At 38.2% G+C, this 20570-nt stretch overlaps 1 long non-coding RNA gene across 5 annotated transcripts; it reads right to left on the bottom strand.

The window, feature by feature from the left end:
• Positions 1-15221: 15221 nt before the first annotated feature.
• Positions 15222-20289, bottom strand: LOC127854031 (uncharacterized). 5 transcript variants are annotated; one of them, XR_008036882.1, is made up of 3 exons: positions 20204-20289; positions 17396-17768; positions 15222-16833 (listed from the first exon to the last, which is right to left on the bottom strand). It is a non-coding gene; the product is annotated as an uncharacterized LOC127854031 (long non-coding RNA). The 5 variants fall into 5 exon arrangements; XR_008036885.1 differs by having other exon boundaries at positions 17396-17582; XR_008036881.1 differs by lacking the exon at positions 20204-20289 and adding an exon at positions 18705-18817.
• Between the last annotated feature and the right edge of the window lie 281 nt (positions 20290-20570).

Below are 20570 nucleotides of genomic sequence, written 5' to 3'. Positions count from 1 at the left end.
CATGTGAAATTCAATTATTGCTTGAAAAACAATTTAGCCTGAAAACTCTGGATCTCTGACAATGTATCATTTGTTTTTGTAAGAATCTTGTTTCCATAGAAATCATATTCAGTACATATATTTAAGACTTGTAGACCTTATTTTACATCTTATTCATTAATTGCAATTATCAACCTTTGAACTGAAATTAAAACGCAGATGTATGTTTGGAATACAAAGTTGTATTAACAGGTAAATTAAAAAAACGTCGTAAGTATTGAATGTCGATCATAAGATTGTATATGGAGAAATTTAAATTTCTGAGCAACACATTGCAATACATGTTTAAATATGATATCTATCGCTAGATCGTTGCCTTTGGCACCCATGTTCTGTTTTACACGTCATATTTTAATCACGTGGGGCGCTCGCTGGGTTGGGTTAAATTAATGACGTTTCTGAAAAATGCAAATCAAAGCAGATTTTTTTACAATTCCTGATGCCTTGTCAGTACAAAAGCGTCCTACAAAATATAGCAAACCAAACTAGTTTTGCATAATCTTGTACTGAAGTATCAAACTCATTCCTTTGTTCAACGTTGGCCAAAGTTTGCTGTCATACACTCGTATTTGAATACACGTGTTATTTCATTTTTTAACATTTGATTTATTGCGGATGAAAATTGGGGTGAAAGTAATAATAAACGTTCTTAGAGTGTAATTTAGAAACATTTTAGTCCCTGTGTTAGTTTATAAATCCTTTAATAAGAATGTTGGCGTAAAAAAGGAAAAGGTAAGTTTAGTTATTATTGGATAAAAAATAAAGTATTTTTGTATTTCAAAACTGTTCCCCAGCGTTCTTCTATTTCAAACCACGGAATCCGCCAATGCAGTAATTAAATCATCCCTAACTGGAAGTTCTAAAACATTGTTTATTTAATTAATTGTATGGGGAAAGAAGTCGTTGTTCGTGTGATCTTCGGCGAAAAGTTTGTATTAGAGTCTTGATTGGGCAATTAATTTCGTGATCAGAGTCTTATTTAAAGCTATTTCACATGATAGTGTATATAGGTTTTGCCACGGTATTATATTCAACCTGCAAGCATACGAAATTACAAATGATGCACAAAAAGAACGGATGTATAATGCAAACAAATTCAGACTGTCATGTGAACGAATTGTTATAAATTAAATAAAAATGAACTCATAAATAGAATATAGAAATATCTAATCTATAGAATCTAAGTTTAAGAAAGTACGATTTGAAATTACATGAACATAAATGTTCTAGAGAAAGCATGGCAATTAAACGCTAGTTTCCCAACAAAATGTATTAATCTCATCGTGTTAATCAAGCACCAATTTTGTCTTTTTCTACTCGTATGATGGATATTATGATTGATAGTTATGCATGTATACAGTTAAATATCTAAAAAGGTTTGAACATATAATATAATGGTTTTAACCCATACATTTCAGCATCAGTCGATGCTAGCTGACAGTTGGGTAAGCCGTCCTTAAAAAAAAAAAGTTTGTTTTCAATTTACACAGTGGCGGGATAACCTTACTGACTTGCGATGTCAAGTTTTTCACTGACCAATGAACACGGGGGTCCATCTCAAAAAGACTCAAAAAGACTCATTCTTATTCTTTGACACGAAATTCAATTAGCGAATATCGGGGGCGAAATCGTACCGTTTTGTTCAGCTTAAGTGCACACATCTGGTCAGCAAATTTTACAACATTTGACAAGATAATTGCCCGTTTTTATTTTCATTTCATGGGAACATAAACTGATATTTTTGCATATAATTTGTCAAGATATATTTTCAAATTAGTTTCATTCAATTAAACTCTGTTCACATAAGCATATGTTTTGGTAAAGACGTGTTTTAGTACACAAAATATAGTGTTTGCTTAAATGAACACAATAGTCATACTACAAAGGCTAACCTGTGATGTAATAATATTTCATACGTATCGCAATGTGAAAATATATTTACGTACGAACAATCGAACAAGGAGTAGGTATGAGAATATCGTCATCCAAGATAAAACACAATACAAATACACATATAATATGTAGGAAAACAAGTTGTATTATTATTATAATGTTATTAGCTAATAAGTGCACACAAGGAATTGCATATTGTTTTTTTTATAAATTACTCTAGAACACCGGTAAACTACATTATTGTGTATGTTTGATCGCATCATTATGTGTGAAACAGTCTTTATGCCGTCAAGTCGCAAATATCGGAAACTGAACACAAGCGGAACACAAAAATACTTATGAAGTTCGAGAGTAAATTTTCTTCTTTTCAATTCCTTATTAAAATAATGGCGTTGTCACCTGTTGTGCAAGCTTAACAATGATATATCTGACCATAAATTTCGTAAATAATACTCCGTATTCCTAAATGCTTGAAAGAAAGATTCTCGCATTCAATCGTAAATATCGAGTATCCAAATTAGGCCGAATTAGGCGTTGAATTTTATTTTACTGATCCGCATGTGACCAAAGCAAACACTAAGAACAAATTTAAAAAGTATAATTAGTGTGGTATGTGATAGAAGTCAAATATTTATTATAATGAGTCATTGTTATTACATTTTATTATATTTGGAGTTCAACTTCTAACACATATTTCAGTGAATATCACTAAATGTAAATACACATTCTTCAATTTAAGTATATGTAAATATTGACGGATTGTGTTTAGATTCCTCATTCAGAGGACAAGATTATTATAATTTTTGGTTTAGAGCAAGCCACTTTATAAAATATTTTGATTCAATGAAAATACAGGGTCCATTCTCCTTCCATAAGTATGTATTATCTATACAATTCGTAATCAAAGTCATTGAAAATAGTCCAAGTGCTACACTTAATGTTTATATGGGTATTGATAATTGATTACTGTGTATTCATTATTCATGCAAAACTTTCGTCTTTGATGTCGCTCATGAACAGTGTTACAAACGTCCGTAACTTTCAGGTTACAGGGTTTGTTTATATGAGAAGATGTTCAGATATTGGGGAACATTATCCTAAAGTTTAAACTTACTTCTCAAAAAACAGCAGCGGAAAATGTATTATATTTAAACGCATGTGAAAAAAAAGGAAAAAATATATTCGTACTCAAGTTGAAGAATTTCAATTTAAAGAAGTGGTTAAACTTATTAAATCCGACGAAAAGAACTGAGTGTTCCTATATTGGCGCCAATGCTCTTAATAAAAAAGGTTTAAAATAATAGTATTTGATCAAAATAAGATACATAAAACATCATTAATCTCACTTTTATCTTCTTACAATCGGAATGTAAATCTGGATATATGTTTATTTTACTTATCAAAATTCAGATAATCATGTTTTGGCCTAATGAGCGTTCTGCTTCCGACTGCGAATGACACGGATTTATGTGGACTCCGCGCCTACCCGACCGCCGCTTCGCATAAATCGTATATGATATCATTGTCCAATCAGAAGATAGTAGAACCGACGGCAATGTGGATACTAAATAGTTTATCATAAGTCATAACATGTTGCGCAAACATAATCAAAATATTGAGCAACTTGTTGGTTATATCGGTAAACAAAATACAATCGCCGTCTAAATGGATATGGTGATGTCGTGTTATTTTCTGGCAGGCAAAGGTAACCGTATAGTTCCTTAAAAGGTGTCCTCGGTATGAAATCAGTCATTGATAAACTGCATTAAACAATTGCAATTGCAAACGTTTAAGAAATTTCACAAGTAATTTTCCGCCTTCACAAAAACCATGATAAGCTTGACTTTTGTTTTTGTTAGTTGCTTTAAGATGGTGTTATTATTTTATTTTAAAAACAAGTACACACTTGACAGATGTTTTATTTGATACAAACGCTTTTTTGCACTGTACAGCCACACTTAGATGTACTACTTATTCGTATTCTGCGCTTGATACATAGGTAAAGGAATTTGTTTTACTCACTCTACGGCAAAACGTAACGTGTCGCAGTTTGTTTAGCTTATTTATCCCAATTATATGACAATGTTTTGTTCAATTGACCTGGAAACCGTTACGCGATGAACATCAATCAAATTCAATTTTAGTTTCAGAAAAATCAGACAAAATTTCTATCTCGTTTGTAGCGTTTAATTATACGAATAAGAGCCCATTAAAGGATGATTTATCTCGTTTTAACCACAAGGGCCGGCTAGTTGATACTGATTAGTTTGAAGCAACTATGGATTTCTAATTTATTTTACTACTTACTGCAGTACGCATTGTGTGCCTTTATTGTCAACAACTGGGAACTGGGATTTAGATTTCAAAAACAAATGTATAAACACATCTTCAAAGCGTGAAAACGAACGTTAAAGTGTATACATGCTCCATTTATAAAATGTATTGCATCAAACTTATGCTCGCTGTAATATGTTATGTATTTACACTCTGTTTTATTCACTAGCAACGCGGTACGTTTTGATACAAGAAAACGTTAATGGAATTTTAATGACGTCATTACATTTGATGCACGCGGTGAACATTAACTGAATCCTGATTGGTTACGGATAACCTGATAAACATTTGGCAGTGATTTATCTCCCACAATTCTACAAATCTTCTATATTTTCACATATTCAAGTGAAATAATCTAACATTAACATAACAATGTATGTGCTTGTTAATTTGTATTGATGCGTTGTTAAATCTGTTATAGAGGACAAAATGAAAATGCGCAATAGCAAATACACTGTTAATATGAAATTAAATGTGTGATAATATTTAAGGCAAAGTAAAGTTATTACTGTAATCGTAAAAAATACTACTTATTGAATTTGTATCACTATTCGTACTAGTGACCACCTGGAAGCCGTGTATCGGAAAATGAACCACTTTTTGAAGACTTTCGGAAAGGGAAAAGCGTTCATCGTGTCCCAATGAAATCTAAGATACAATTCAAATAATGATTAGACCTATATAGTTTTCTCATATTGTAACGTTTACTCTGTCTTTTTAAATTAATTTTAATAACTGCTTTCAAGTAAATGCATTAAAAATGTTCAAAATCTACTAAGTTTATAGCAGAATGTCACAGCCAATGCTATTTAATATGTAAATTTTGTGTGCGCATATTGGCTTATAATCGCTGTAACAAACAAATGAAAGCTACTTATACAATGTAAAAGGATGTCCCTTGGTTAATGTTTACTCAGTAGAACTTACAAAAGATGGATGATATTCAAATCCTGACAAGGCTATACGTGCGTATTGCTTTTAAACTGATCGACCATCTTAGACATTCATTCCTTCAAAACGTTTGTTAAGGTGATTATATAACACTTACTTCTTAGCGCTCTTCACCCGGTCACATCATTAGATGAAGCATTTTCAAGTCGAGATGGTGCTTTGCAGTAATTGTTTTAATGGTGCTTTATGATGCCTGGATTCACAAAGACATCTTATGCTACACGGTATACAAGAAGACGTGACGAATGTATTCTTGGTGAAGATAAAAGAAATAGCAGACGGCAGACTCAGTCATGCCTGGACCTTATAAGTCTTACTGAATTGTGAATGTCGTACGAAAAAGTTTAACTATTAGCAGAAGGGAGATATTCTTTAATACACGCTTTGCTTGATGATATATATCAATGAATATTAAACAAAAAACTATATTGTAATAATGTTTATAAGGTTGTTGTTATTAATCGAAGTGTTAAGTATTGACGATTACGAAAACGGCACATAAACCATATGTACACTTTTATAGAATACAATTACAAAACTGCTCATTATGCGATATTGACATATGTGGATAATTCAATTAATGCACACTTCCCCTATTAACGTTTTGATTTGTAAAGTGATTCATAACAAGAAAATGTTTATTTAAGGCGAATAAAGTAAATTTCCTATAATGAAAGCTCGTATAATGGGTCGTAGCGCATGACTTATTAAATAACCAATTTGTACTTTCTTATCCGCATCAACATATTTTATAATTTATTTGCTTTGTTGCATTTATATAATTATAAGGCATCAACAGAAAAATCATTAAGCGGAAAACGCAATGTTGCCTTAGAATTTTAGGTGTAAAAATGTTTGTTTGAGTGTTTGAATTTGTGTAACAGTAAGCGCACATAAGAACGCATGTGAAAACGTACCTTTAATATATTGTTAAGCACATTGAATTTATTTGCAATAAAATTATAATAATCTCTTTAATTTTACCATTGTTAGTGTTTATGGTGTTTTGGTTGTAATTAAAACCTTTCATTCAAACCTGTAAACGCTGTTTATATACAAAAGCGAATGTTATTTATATATATGACAACTGGGATAAATGATGAGAAACAGAAAATGAAAAAATATATGAACATTAAATAGTCTTACTTACATGGACTATAATAAAAATATATTTATCCCAACACGTACATAGTTGTTTTGGACTTCAACTCCATATATTACGTAGAGCGTTTAATGGTTTCATCTGATTACACTTTCGCTTATATACAACAAGCTCCACCATTTTCTTTTTCGTATTCGCGCTTTGAGTTCTGAAGCAGATAAGTCACATAAAACCCTCTATTTTTTAACTTAACATAGTTCAATTAAGTACATAACGGACAGTGTTTAGAAATAAAATATAGTTGCAGACAGCTTTAATTGTCTTATATACGACCAGCTTATGTTTCTACGTAAACAAAATTAATAAACATGTAGATTGAAAACAATGTGAACACAAAGATACTATTTATTTTAAATAATAGTACAAACAGAAAATGTAAAAAATAGACACACCGTTACAATAAACCAATAATTGCAATATCTTGATGATAATTGACATCTTTTATATGGCAAATGTAACATAACATCCCCAAATGCCCTTTTATACGTTCAAAAACGACAATTAATAGCATGATTGAGTGAGAGCAATTTCGAGGGAATATTAACTGGCAGACAAGCAAGTATATACATAAATACACGAAACACCATTAACATTAATGAACGGTTCCGGTCCTAACATTGATGGTTCTAAATGTTACGAAACATTAAAATCCCTATAATTTAGAACCAAGATAAAAACGTTATAATCGTTGATGATTTAAATATTGTTCTTAACTCATTATTAGATAAAAATGAATGGCAACCTTTATACTCATTCTAAAAATAGAAACATTTTGAATAAATGGTTGAAAAATACAATATGATAGACATCTGGTGTACAGTTAATCCAAATTAGAGCAAATTCTCTTGGTACGCAAACACAAAACAACAATATTTTGCAGATTAGACTTTTTTTAATAGTCACTGAAACTTTATACTGACCACTCTCTTGTTGAGCTAAAACTGCATAAAATACAACCTGGAAGAGGCACATGATACTTAAAAGCTAATAACATATCTTATTAGATACACAATATCAAACACAAAAATGAAATAGTCAATACATTTCAAAATATTAAAGATGCAAACCCAAACACCTTCTTAGAAATTATTTAAGGAAATATTCGTTACACAACAATAATATACGAACCAATTAAAAAAAGAAACACAAACTTGAAACTAAAACCATCAAAGTCATTGAAAGACTTGTAAACAATTGCATGAAACAAACACAAATGATACCATCGCCATTGAAAATAAAATAACATTTAAAAAAGTATTAGCAGGAATATAACATACACATCTCAATAATATAATACTACGAGCGCGAGCACAGCATGTTGAATACAATGAACAAAATACAAAATACTTCGCAAGAATGGAAAGGCGTAGAAGCGAACAAAAAAACTATACACAAATTAGTAATCAAAAGCGAAGATATAACAAACAGAATTCGTATACTAGAAGAACAACGTTTATTTTTCGAAATCCCTTTTTACAAAAAACGTCGGGAAAATAACACCCTTTTTAATATATACACAGCATGCTTTAAACCAAGAGGAAAAAAAACAATTGTGTGACGGATTATTTAATGAATATGAATGTGGATGAGCACTTAAAGAACTGCAAAAAAGTCCGGGATCTGGTGGCATCACTATCGAGTTTTAGAAAATATTCTGAAAAGATATTTAAACACATTGAAATAATTCGCTGGACCATTCTTTTAACAACGGACACTTAACTATGTTTCAAAAACAAAGTATAATATCACTTATTCCAAAACCTTGAAAAAACTTAAAATCCTTGTCAAATTGGCGCCTTATTCTTTTACCGAACAATGATAATAAAATAGCAACTAAAATTATAGCAAACAGAATTAAAAAAAATATACCATAAATAATTTCCAAATCTCAATCTGATTTCATTAAAGGACGTGACATTGGTGAAAACGCACGTCTGATACAATAATGCATACATTATTTCAACCATTCAAACAATTCTGGCCTTATTATTTTGCAGATTTCGAAAAGGCATTCGATTCAATATTATCATCAGTTTATGTTTTCTTGCTTAGAAAATATTAATTTTGTGAAAGTCTGATTAAATGGGTCAAACTGTTCTATACCGGTATTAACAGCATAATTATTAACTAAGGCTTTTTTTCGAACAGTTTTAACATTGAACGAGGGGTGAGACAAGGGTGTCCACTGGAATCATTGCTATTAATTATATGCACTGAGTATCTATCACACTATATCCAATCAAATAAAACATATAAATGGCATATCGCTTGAACCAGATGAACAAATTGAACAGTCCCTTTTTGCTCACGATATTACTTATTTTTTTCAATGACAAAATTGACTCATTGAATAACCTTAAACTTAACAACAGTTAATACACAGTACTGTGAGTAGGTAAATTTACACAAAGAAATATTCATCTAAAAAAGAAATGAAATTCAATCGGACATTCGACGAAGCAGGAACGTTAGGAATAACTTTTGCAAACAATGAAAATGAAACAGTTATATAAACATATTACCTAAATTGCAAGAATTAAAAAATGTTTTAAATCATGGCAGCATGGTAAACTAACACTTATCGGTAAACACGTTTGCACTTCGTAAATTAATGATTATACTAACAGTTCTCCCAAACCTACCAAATTATATTATTTACGATATAAAATCAGCAATATCTAATTTCATATGGGACGGTAAACCTGACAAAGATAAACAAACTCAATTAATTCAATGAGTAAAACATGGGGGTATCCAACTTGAATGCAATCACATGCAGTTTGGTTTAAAGATAGCTAGTTAGTACGAGTTAATGAGAATTAATATTTCAGAAAATTCTTAAAAATAGGGTGATTCCTTTCTTCTTGAATGTTATAATAAAAACAATAATATTTTATATGAAGTTTTAAACAAAATCATATTTCTATCTCGTGTTTTATCGGCATGGTTTTAAGTTACTCATAATTAAGAAAACAAAATAAACAGAAATACGATTTTATGGAACAATAAATACATAACAACCAACAATCAGACATTTTGGTATAAACATTGGTTTGAAAGAAACATAAAATATGTAGATCAATTTTACGACTACATGATAAATTACTTCTATTAGTTTTATAAAATATGCTACGTATACGGAATACCTAAAAGTAATTCCCTGATGTACTACATATTGATGAAAAGTATACCCATATATATTAAAGCTATAATCAAAACAAATAACACACCATGTACTCAAACATCATTTGTAGTAAGCATACTTAAAAAAGAACAAAATATTTTACACACTTCCAATTAAAAACCCTGCAAAAACATCCAAAACTTAAACAAAATGGTAAATCCTTCTAGGAGAAAATAAATTAAATTTGAAACAAATATATATAATGCCATATAAAGCAACTACTGAAAGCACACTGAGAAATTTTAAATATAAATAGTACATCCAGAGAATCAAAGCTACAAATTAATATCGTGTTACGTGCAATCTATCCAACACAAAACTATTGCATATGTAGTGAACATATTGACACAATAGAACACCTTTTCTGAGAGTGTAAACATATTCAAACTCTATGTAACTAATTGACAACCTTTTTAGAGAGACAACAATGCAATTTTACACTATTTTTCTTAGACACAAGTTTACGGATAAATACCTTCAAAATACGAGCTGTTAATAACGCTGTGAATTTTATTATTATATAAATGAAATATTTCATATTCAGCATGAAAAACAGAAAACAAATAACTATTATGAACTGTTTTATAAATTATTTAACAATGAAGATTCAGATTGAAAAAGAAATAGCTAATTTTATCAATTTTATTTAAAAGCTGTTTATCGTCCATATTTTGAGCATGTGTTTTTGAACATGAGACCTTTGTCTTGCACGCAAAATGTCTTTACCAATTGCATTGCGAAGTTAAATTAACATTGACGGATGTATTACAAATTACATTAACATACTATGTACACTGCACATATTTGAGAATAAGCATTTAAATGTTACTATGACATGTTAGCTATGTCTTGAACACATTTTGACAAAAGTGTCTGGTTCATTTCTACGAAATTGTCTGAACAAGCAAATGAATGAATGAATGACCTTTGAGGCATCAATCCTGTTCGCAAACATAATACATTAATAAAACTGCACGCTTGCGAAAGGTTCTATTGTTATACAACTTCAGGATCAGTGATTAATGTACTGCTAAACACCTTATGCTATGCCTCATTTGAGCTTCGATCACTTTCGTGAAGTCATAAACTTTCAGCTATAAGAATCTTCTATTCAACACGCTATCCCCTTATCCAACATATTTGTTCAGTTTTTTTACAGTTGTATGCTTAACGTTAGAATTACAGTCCACGAAGCTGCAAAGTGTCTATTATTAACTATGCCTATGAAATGTAAGTAATTATACGAAGCTAAACGTTTATACATTTAAAGAGTTTTGCATATATATTTGTGTGTATGTCCTCACTTTCACATACATTTAATTATATTTATCCATCGCCTTTCGTCGGATGTTTGTGTTGCGCTTAACTAGAAAGGTACGTATGCGGCAGTGATGAAAGTATACGAACATGCTGCATAATAATCTGTTCCTACAGTTGCTCATTTTAATTTGAGTATTTTCGACATATCATTTAATGGCTCTGGTTAATTATTATGTTAGAATTGATGTCTATAATCTAAACAAAAACATGATATATGGTACGCCCGTGTGTGTCTATCGCAGAGCTTAAGTTAATGAGAAAGTTATTAAGAGTTTTTCTATGGCTGGGAGATAAACAATCAGATGAATAACGACTTACTTAAATGCATCACAGAATGAATGATAAGCAAGTGCGGTGGGTAACTTCGGAAAAAAAGATATCACACGTTTATGAACGCCTATTCATTATAGCTTACCTTTTCGTGAGCTGTAATGTGTCAGAAACGAAGTGATACGCTTATCCCGTGGGGGCATTGTTAAAGACGCGCTTCTGATAATAAAAATAAAAAAACATCACGTTTTTACATGAAGCGTGAAACGTTCAAATAATGTGTTTGAATGTGTGTGTGTAAATATTTCAAGTCGTACAAAATTGCTGACAAAACAAGCTCTCAGAAGTTCCTCATAACTCGCATGCTTAATTTTGCATAAGTGAAACATATAGACGTAAACAAAACATGTAAACATAAAATCGATACAGTTACGATGTTTCACTGTAGTTTTTTGCCTTCACAAATATGCAGCTATCATACGATTTATTGTTTAATGTAGTACTCAATAATGTGGTCTTAGCAGTGAAATGTTTGATAATTAAGGGACGTGAAGCATACATTTGTATTATAAACACATGCCAACCCATGCACCGTGCATTTGAAGAACAAACCAATACATTTTTTCTTATACGTGTTAATTGTTATGGTACAGTCCTTGGAATTGTTTTCCAAAACTATATCGATGATAAAACTGCTATGTGATGTAGCATACATGTACAAAAAATGATCTGTTGTTTATAAAAAAAGTTGAGTGCAATAGTGCGCGTTAACCACAATGGTATAAACCACGTTATAAATGCTGCAGGGTTGAAGCCACGTCCTCCACTGTAATATAATGGCATAAATTCCAAATTACAGTTGAAAATATACGTGTCAAACAGTGACCTTTTGAAATGATTATATTTAAAGCAGATTAAGTATTTTAAATACGATAAAACAGAGGTTCATTTCCATTTCCGAAAAGGTTGATATTAAACCAAATCTATTTCGTTTGAATGTTAACTCACCATTGAAAACACACTTTATAAAACAATGAATGCAATGTAAAACAATGCACATCTTAACATAAATGATTTATTGATAAACACCAGAGTCTTAAAATTGTGCTATCCTAAAAAGCAAATGCACGTCTATTCACTCGCAAATTTAATTTCGCGCAAAATGTCACCATACAGAATTGTGGGACTTACCAAACACATACTTATGCATAAATAATAAATTATATCATATAATTATATTTGAGACGGATGCCATCATGTTAAACGACGCAAAGCAAAATCGTATTTAAACCAGTACAATAAGTTCAATACCATACATTTAATGCACGTTTAATTAAAATAGAATATGAAACAGATACATGTTAAAAAAAGGTTAGTGACAAGATGTATAATGATGTTTTGTTGACTATTGTGTTGCTTATACACTTTATATTTTAGTTACTTATTAAATAAAATAGAGTCCTTAGAACATAACATTTCAGCAATATACATAAAATTGCTGTAGATTATGAAGCTGACATGCACTTTTTCAATCCGTCAAACGCCTCGATTCAGATTTTTTTGGCAACTGTAATGAAGAGTAAATTATCACCGAACAAACACATTTAACATCAGCATATACATATATACTTTATTTGAAGAACTAGAAATACGTTATTTCCTATCTTGACATAGTGATTTTAATTGTAAAATGTACTGATTAAAGCACAAAGCAACATGGTTTTATTTTTCGGCCGTCTCCACCATCAAAATTTATGAGGTGGATTCTAGCATTGGTCTAAAACCATTCAATAATTAAGTGTTTCTTTACCTGACAAAAAAGTTTGGTTTAAACTTCAATTTTTTTTCCCTGTGCGATTCCAATAACATTAAGAAAATAGATTCCAAATTGTGATTACATCTTTTTGCATGAATATCGCCGTATTTTCGTGGATTATAGCGTTAAAGTGAACCACGCTTCAAAAAAGTGTGTCGAGATGTTTCCTAAACTCCCAAGCATATCAAATATACAATTAGACAGTGTAATATGTCGTTTATAAGATACCAATTAAATTGTCGGACTAATACATTGCTACGAAACATGCTTGAATGTGATTTCTAGCAAGATATGGCTGCCTTTAGCAGCCATTTTAAGTGGTTCTCGTCATTTTTTGGTCATGTGATTCCCACTACTTGAATAATCTGTCACGGGTTTCAATTATACATGTATCAATGCTAATCCTTGAAAATGTAGAAACGCCATAGTAAATAATGAAAGGGGGTGGGTCAGTCAAAAGACTGTGCTATATAATATGGCAAACACAAGTAATGTAGCATAGGTGTGTACTGAATCAACAAAAATACATTCTGTGGTTGAATGTCGCTTCAATTTTGCTTTCGCGTTGCACTACAATTTTATTTGATTACACATGTAATTTTATTATTATATATTTGCTCACGATTGATCTATATTTGGCTAAAATGTAGGTAATTTTAATGTTGTGTTGTAAATTTATGTTCTGGGCCAATCTTGCTTACATTTTTTTTTAATTCGAATATAATGGTTGCACATAAAACACACTGGACAAGTTAAGTGATTGGATAATTAAACAAATATCATTCATACACAATGTCCATTTTCATATCTTTTTACAAATACCAAAGGTCTTTTTGTATTTTCTTTGTGTATTTTTCTCTTCGCTAATAAAATTACTACACAGACAAACTTTGAAAACTGGAGACGATTCGATCAAGAAAATATTATCGTTCATGACTAATGTACATATTTGCACATTTCCCACTAACAATAGCGAGTCAATGATATAATTTCCAAATATAAGATATAAAAGGATAACATCGTAAAATTTTACTATTTTCCCGTTATCTGTAATTCGATTTGATTCTTTGACGGCGTTGTATGCGAATTTCAGTTAATGCTTATTTCGGTAAAACGCGTATTTCGAGTAAATGCGTATTTCGAGTCAATGCGTATTTCGGTTGTATGCGTATTTCGAGTTAATGCGCATTTCGAGTAAATGCGTATTTCGAGTTAATGCGTATTTCGAATTAATGCGTATTTCGGTTTTATGCGTGTGACCGATGTATGCATATGTAGAAAAGATCTTCTCTACATTACACTAGAATTTTCAATTTTAAGATCGCGTGATTTTAATTCATCGCGTGCAGGAAATTCTAACAAATTGTAAAATGGATTAATTGCATGTGGAAGGAAGTCGTTATCCATGTGATATTCTGCAAACAGTTTGTATCAACGTTTTGATTTGATAATTACTTTTGCGAATCGAGCCCGTGTATGATGAAAGCTATCTCACATATATGTGTATTCGTTTTCGTGTCCGTATCATGCTCAACTTGCAAAGAAACGAACTTTTTATATTAAATAATAATGTATAATGTTCATATGCAAGCTTCATTAAGCACAGTTTAAACGCCAGTTTAACAACCAAATGTATCAACCCCATCATTTTTGTCGCGCATCAATGTTGTTTTGTCTATTCGTATGACGAGTATTATGGTGTACATTATAATTTATAGGTATGCTAGTACTCATATACGAGAGTCTAATATTTAAAAGTGGTGTTTTACATAACTTATGCATTTCATTTCAGTCGATGATATCTGACATATGGTTAAGCGATCCGTAAGTTTGTTTTCAATTAACAGAGTGGCGGGATACCTTTTCTGACTTGCAAAGACGCGTACCTTCGGCGACACTTTCACCGGAAGCGGTGGCACTGAGACGCCACATTGCACTTTTGGCATGCGTGGCCCATCGGGGCGAACAAGTCTGCCAAGTTTCGTCGCTCTGGGTCACCTACTCCGAGAGATAATCGCGACTTCAGGCTCCTATTTTTGGGTAACGGGGCCCAATACGGGCAAGTTAGCGTACCTTCGGCGACACTTTCACCGGAAGCGGTGGCACTGAGACGCCACATTGCACTTTTGGCATGCGTGGCCCATCGGGGCGAACAAGTCTGCCAAGTTTCGTCGCTCTGGGTCACCTACTCCGAGAGATAATCGCGACTTCAGGCTCCTATTATGGGGTAACGGGTGCCAATACGGGCCAGTTAGAGTACCTTCGGCGACACTTTCACCGGAAGCGGTGGCACTGAGACGCCACATTGCACTTTTGGCATGCGTGGCCCATCGGGGCGAACAAGTCTGCCAAGTTTCGTCGCTCTGGGTCACCTACTCCGAGAGATAATCGCGACTTCAGGCTCCTATTATGGGGTAACGGGGGCCAATACGGGCCAGTTAGCGTACCTTCGGCGACACTTTCACCGGAAGCGGTGGCACTGAGACGCCACATTGCACTTTTGGCATGCGTGGCCCATCGGGGCGAACAAGTCTGCCAAGTTTCGTCGCTCTGGGTCACCTACTCCGAGAGATAATCGCGACTTCAGGCTCCTATTATGGGGTAACGGGGGCCAATACGGGCCAGTTAGCGTACCTTCGGCGACACTTTCACCGGAAGCGGTGGCACTGAGACGCCACATTGCACTTTTGGCATGCGTGGCCCATCGGGGCGAACAAGTCTGCCAAGTTTCGTCGCTCTGGGTCACCTACTCCGAGAGATAATCGCGACTTCAGGCTCCTATTATGGGGTAACGGGGCCAATACGGGCCAGTTAGCGTACCTTCGGCGACACTTTCACCGGAAGCGGTGGCACTGAGACGCCACATTGCACTTTTGGCATGCGTGGCCCATCGGGGCGAACAAGTCTGCCAAGTTTCGTCGCTCTGGGTCACCTACTCCGAGAGATAATCGCGACTTCAGGCTCCTATTATGGGGTAACGGGGGCCAATACGGGCCAGTTAGCGTACCTTCGGCGACACTTTCACCGGAAGCGGTGGCACTGAGACGCCACATTGCACTTTTGGCATGCGTGGCCCATCGGGGCGAACAAGTCTGCCAAGTTTCGTCGCTCTGGGTCACCTACTCCGAGAGATAATCGCGACTTCAGGCTCCTATTATGGGGTAACGGGGGCCAATACGGGCCAGTTAGCGTACCTTCGGCGACACTTTCACCGGAAGCGGTGGCACTGAGACGCCACATTGCACTTTTGGCATGCGTGGCCCATCGGGGCGAACAAGTCTGCCAAGTTTCGTCGCTCTGGGTCACCTACTCCGAGAGATAATCGCGACTTCAGGCTCCTATTATGGGGTAACGGGGCCAATACGGGCCAGTTAGCGTACCTTCGGCGACACTTTCACCGGAAGCGGTGGCACTGAGACGCCACATTGCACTTTTGGCATGCGTGGCCCATCGGGGCGAACAAGTCTGCCAAGTTTCGTCGCTCTGGGTCACCTACTCCGAGAGATAATCGCGACTTCAGGCTCCTATTATGGGGTAACGGGGCCAATACGGGCCAGTTAGCGTACCTTCGGCGACACTTTCACCGGAAGCGGTGGCACTGAGACGCCACATTGCACTTTTGGCATGCGTGGCCCATCGGGGCGAACAAGTCTGCCAAGTTTCGTCGCTCTGGGTCACCTACTCCGAGAGATAATCGCGACTTCAGGCTCCTATTATGGGGTAACGGGGCCAATACGGGCCAGTTAGCGTACCTTCGGCGACACTTTCACCGGAAGCGGTGGCACTGAGACGCCACATTGCACTTTTGGCATGCGTGGCCCATCGGGGCGAACAAGTCTGCCAAGTTTCGTCGCTCTGGGTCACCTACTCCGAGAGATAATCGCGATTTCAGGCTCCTATTATGGGGTAACGGGGGCCAATACGGGCCAGTTAGCGTACCTTCGGCGACACTTTCACCGGAAGCGGTGGCACTGAGACGCCACATTGCACTTTTGGCATGCGTGGCCCATCGGGGCGAACAAGTCTGCCAAGTTTCGTCGCTCTGGGTCACCTACTCCGAGAGATAATCGCGACTTCAGGCTCCTATTATGGGGTAACGGGCGCCAATACGGGCCAGTTAGCGTACCTTCGGCGACACTTTCACCGGAAGCGGTGGCACTGAGACGCCACATTGCACTTTTGGCATGCGTGGCCCATCGGGGCGAACAAGTCTGCCAAGTTTCGTCGCTCTGGGTCACCTACTCCGAGAGATAATCGCGACTTCAGGCTCCTATTATGGGGTAACGGGGGCCAATACGGGCCAGTTAGCGTACCTTCGGCGACACTTTCACCGGAAGCGGTGGCACTGAGACGCCACATTGCACTTTTGGCATGCGTGGCCCATCGGGGCGAACAAGTCTGCCAAGTTTCGTCGCTCTGGGTTCACCTACTCCGAGAGATAATCGCGACTTCAGGCTCCTATTATGGGGTAACGGGGGCCAATACGGGCCAGTTAGCGTACCTTCGGCGACACTTTCACCGGAAGCGGTGGCACTGAGACGCCACATTGCACTTTTGGCATGCGTGGCCCATCGGGGCGAACAAGTCTGCCAAGTTTCGTCGCTCTGGGTCACCTACTCCGAGAGATAATCGCGACTTCAGGCTCCTATTATGGGGTAACGGGGCCAATACGGGCCAGTTAGCGTACCTTCGGCGACACTTTCACCGGAAGCGGTGGCACTGAGACGCCACATTGCACTTTTGGCATGCGTGGCCCATCGGGGCGAACAAGTCTGCCAAGTTTCGTCGCTCTGGGTCACCTACTCCGAGAGATAATCGCGACTTTCAGGCTCCTATTATGGGGTAACGGGGGCCAATACGGGCCAGTTAGCGTACCTTCGGCGACACTTTCACCGGAAGCGGTGGCACTGAGACGCCACATTGCACTTTTGGCATGCGTGGCCCATCGGGGCGAACAAGTCTGCCAAGTTTCGTCGCTCTGGGTCACCTACTCCGAGAGATAATCGCGACTTCAGGCTCCTATTATGGGGTAACGGGGGCCAATACGGGCCAGTTAGCGTACCTTCGGCGACACTTTCACCGGAAGCGGTGGCACTGAGACGCCACATTGCACTTTTGGCATGCGTGGCCCATCGGGGCGAACAAGTCTGCCAAGTTTCGTCGCTCTGGGTCACCTACTCCGAGAGATAATCGCGACTTCAGGCTCCTATTATGGGGTAACGGGGCCAATACGGGACAGTTAGCGTACCTTCGGCGACACTTTCACCGGAAGCGGTGGCACTGAGACGCCACATTGCACTTTTGGCATGCGTGGCCCATCGGGGCGAACAAGTCTGCCAAGTTTCGTCGCTCTGGGTCACCTACTCCGAGAGATAATCGCGACTTCAGGCTCCTATTATGGGGGTAACGGGGGCCAATACGGGCCAGTTAGCGTACCTTCGGCGACACTTTCACCGGAAGCGGTGGCACTGAGACGCCACATTGCACTTTTGGCATGCGTGGCCCATCGGGGCGAACAAGTCTGCCAAGTTTCGTCGCTCTGGGTCACCTACTCCGAGAGATAATCGCGACTTCAGGCTCCTATTATGGGGTAACGGGGGCCAATACGGGCCAGTTAGCGTACCTTCGGCGACACTTTCACCGGAAGCGGTGGCACTGAGACGCCACATTGCACTTTTGGCATGCGTGGCCCATCGGGGCGAACAAGGCTGCCAAGTTTCGTCGCTCTGGGTCACCTACTCCGAGAGATAATCGCGACTTCAGGCTCCTATTATGGGGTAACGGGGGCCAATACGGGCCAGTTAGCGTACCTTCGGCGACACTTTCACCGGAAGCGGTGGCACTGAGACGCCATATTGGACTTTTGGCATGCGTGGCCCATCGGGCCGAACAAGTCTGCCAAGTTTCGTCGCTATCAGACACCTACTCCGAGAGATAATCGCGACTTCAGGCTCCTATATGGGGTAAACGGGGGCCAATACGGGCCAGTTAGCGTACCTTCGGCGACACTTTCACCGGAAAGCGATGGCACTGAGACGCCATATATGGACTTTTGGCATGCGTGGGCCCATCGGGCCGAGAAGTCTGCCAAGTTTCCGTCGCTATCAGACACCTACTCCGAGAGATAATCGAACTTCAGGCTCCTAATATAGGTAACGGGGCCAATACGGGCCAGTTAGCGTACCTTCGGCGACACTTTCACCGGAAGCGATGGCACTGAGACGCAATATTGGACTTTTGGCATCGTGACCCATCGGGCCCAAGAGTCTGCCAAGTTTCGTCGCTATCCAGACACATACTCCGAGAGATAATCGCGACTTCAGGCTCCTACTATGGGGGTAACGGGGCCAATACGGGACAGTTAGCGTACCTTCGGCGACACTTTCACCGGAAGCTGGTGGCACTGCGACGCCACATTGCACTTTTTGGCATGCGTGGCCCATCGGGCGAACAAGTCTGCCAAGTTTCGTCGCTCTGGGTCACCTACTCCGAGAGATAATCGCGACTTCAGGCTCCTATTATGGGGTAACGGGGCCAATACGGGCCAGTTAGCGTACCTTCGGCGACACTTCACCGGAAGCGGTGGCACTGAGACGCCACCATTGCACTTTTGGCATGCGTGGCCCATCGGGCGAAGAACAAGTCTGCCAAGTTTTCGTCGCTCTGGGTCACCTACTCCGAGAGATAATCGCGACTTCAGGCTCCTATTATGGGGTAACGTGGGCCAATACGGGCCAGTTAGCGTACCTTCGGCGACACTTTCACCGGAAGCGTGGCACTGAGACGCCACTATTGCGACTTTTGGCATGCGTGGCCCATCGGGGCGAACAAGTCTGGCCAAGTTTCGTCGCTCTGGGTACACCTACTCCGAGAGATAATCGCGACTTCAGGCTCCTATTATGGGGTAACGGGGCCAATACGGGCCAGTTAGCGTACCTTCGGCGACACTTTCACCGGAAGCGGATGGCACTGAGACGCCATATTGCACTTTTGGCATGCGTGGCCCATCGGGCGAAGAAGTCTGCCAAGTTTCGTCGCTATAGGACACCTACTCCGAGAGATAATCGTGACTTCAGGCTCCTATTATGGGGTAACGGGGCCAATACGGGCCAGTTAGCGTACCTTCGGCGACACTTTCACCGGAAGCGATGGCACTGAGACGCCATATTGGACTTTTGGCATGCGTGGCCCATCGGGCCGAAGAAGTCTGCCAAGTTTCGTCGCTATCAGACACCTACTCCGAGAGATAATCGCGACTTCAGGCTCCTATTATGGGGTAACGGGGGCCAATACGGGCCAGTTAGCGTACCTTCGGCGACACTTTCACCGGAAGCGATGGCACTGAGACGCCATATTGGACTTTTGGCATGAGTGGCCCATCGGGCCGAAGAAGTCTGCCAAGTTTCGTCGCTATCAGACACCTACTCCGAGAGATAATCGCGACTTCAGGCTCCTATTATGGGGTAACGGGGCCAATACGGGCCAGTTAGCGTACCTTCGGCGACACTTTCCACCGGAAGCGATGGCACTGAGACGCCATATTGGACTTTTGGCATGCGTGGCCCATCGGGCCGAAGAAGTCTGCCAAGTTTCGTCGCTAT

This window comes from Dreissena polymorpha, chromosome 12 (genome assembly GCF_020536995.1).
Source record: "Dreissena polymorpha isolate Duluth1 chromosome 12, UMN_Dpol_1.0, whole genome shotgun sequence".
In the NCBI taxonomy this organism is placed as follows: Eukaryota; Metazoa; Mollusca; class Bivalvia; order Myida; family Dreissenidae; genus Dreissena; species Dreissena polymorpha.
Note: the sequence above shows the minus strand (reverse complement) of the source record. Positions and strands in the feature narration are given on the sequence as shown.